General features: G+C 36.8%; 1 protein-coding gene across 3 annotated transcripts in view; it reads right to left on the reverse strand.

The window, feature by feature from the left end:
• The window catches only part of LOC106882562 (unconventional myosin-Ic), a 178053-nt gene that overhangs the window by 104839 nt on the left and 71280 nt on the right, over positions 1–1934 (reverse strand). The gene's annotated exons all lie outside the window — the stretch shown is intronic.

Here is a 1934-nt window from a genome sequence, read left to right on the forward strand (position 1 = left end):
GTGCCACCTGCACAAGAGCCAGTCCAGCGTCACTGGCAACGACCTCTCTCGAATGTATTATAACGTGCCACCAGCACAGGTGCCAGCAAGGCGACGCTGGTAATGATCACGCTCAAATGGTGCTATTTATGTGTAACTGGCACGGAAGCCAGACAGCTGCTCTGGCAATGATCACGCTCGGACAGTGCTGTTAGTGCTCCACTGGCACAGGTGCCAGTCATTGAATATGGTTCAATTACGATTTCGATTTCACTTGCCCCAACAGGTCTTCGCAAGCAGAGTTTAATGTCCAATGAAGGTGAGGTTGGCATGGGTGCCAGTCGTTGAATTTGGTTCGATTTCGATTAGAACTAGCACTACCAAATCTACCAGCCTTTCTTAATTCGCCAGTAACATCAAAGGACATCATACAATGTCTTGGCATTGTACTCCCATGAGATTTATCTCTGTCCACATACCTGCAGGAAGAGGTGAATGCGGCACTTAAAACCAAAGAAGAAATCTGGATTCTTCTTGAGCATTAAATCTATTGACATTTTGTGAGAATTTCTTAAAGATACTACTACTCCATTTTGAGGGATATACTTTAGAATTCCTTTCACATACTTAACAACATAAAAGTACTGTGAACCAATAAGAATTAATGTGTGGTTACTCAGCCAGCTAGAAGTAGTAGTAAAATCCCATCATACCATCTGAAAAAGAAGAATGCAACACTGGATAAAGAAATTGCAGATACACTTGGTGCTGATATATCTAGGATTTGCTTATTCAATTTGCTAGTGCCACAAAAAAGGGTAAGTATTACAGTTTGTAAAGTGGTTGGCATTAAAAAGGGTATCCGGCCACAGAAACTATGCAGAAAAAGACATTGGTGCATCATGCACTTGTCTGATCATTAGACACTGTTAAATTGCAGCCCATGAAAGCCAGATGTTAGATAATTATGATGATGATGGTTAGGTTAAAATGAAAACCAGGATAGTCCATGACCTTTGATCATTATATCAGTCTGTATTAAGTGAAAACCTGGGAAATGCACAACATCAGCAAGATTATGAACAGATCACACAGAAAAAAATGAAGAACAATTTGAATGAGCATTGAGAAAATTTCTTTGAAGCATTGTTAGATATGAATATGAATATGAAAAATTTATATGATGTGAATATATATATATACATATATACTTTATTTAAAAGCAGCACTAATATAACAAAAAACTGTTACTCTGAGTTTCACGTTCCCGTTCATCGGACAGTCCGATGAACGGGAACGTGAAACTCAGAGTAACAGTTTTTTGTTATATTTCTGCTGCTTTTAAATAAAGCATATTACTCTACCTCTGGTATTTGAGTACTTTTTTTCCACCTTGTTGCACATTTCATGTGCTTACTCCGGTATATACATATATATACATATATGTGAGAGAAAGAGCATAACAGACAATATCCCTTCTCAACATCAGCATATGACTCACAAATATACATAGATTACAAGCAGGTAATACAATTGAGCAACAAAAAGAGACAGCAATGCAAGTAATATATTAGACACTATATGGTTATGCCCAGTCTTATCTGGGTACCTCAGACAATCCAGAAGAAACCACACACACACACACACACACACACACACACACACACACACACACACAAATGCAATGAGTGAAAAAATAGTACACTTTGTATTGTTACATCCTGCACAAAGACTACTGAAACAAAAACATTTCAAAAATATGAAAAACTTCTTGTACATCTGAGAGACATAATTCTAAAATAGAAATAGGTCAAAATCAAACCGATAAACTGACTTGCAACTTGTTTGACAACCATTCATACAGAGATGAAAATTACATACACCATACATATTATGTATACACATACACACACGAAATAAATGCAATTTAAATACATGCATATACAGTATATATA

Source organism: Octopus bimaculoides, chromosome 6 (assembly GCF_001194135.2).
Source record: "Octopus bimaculoides isolate UCB-OBI-ISO-001 chromosome 6, ASM119413v2, whole genome shotgun sequence".
NCBI lineage: Eukaryota > Metazoa > Mollusca > Cephalopoda > Octopoda > Octopodidae > Octopus > Octopus bimaculoides.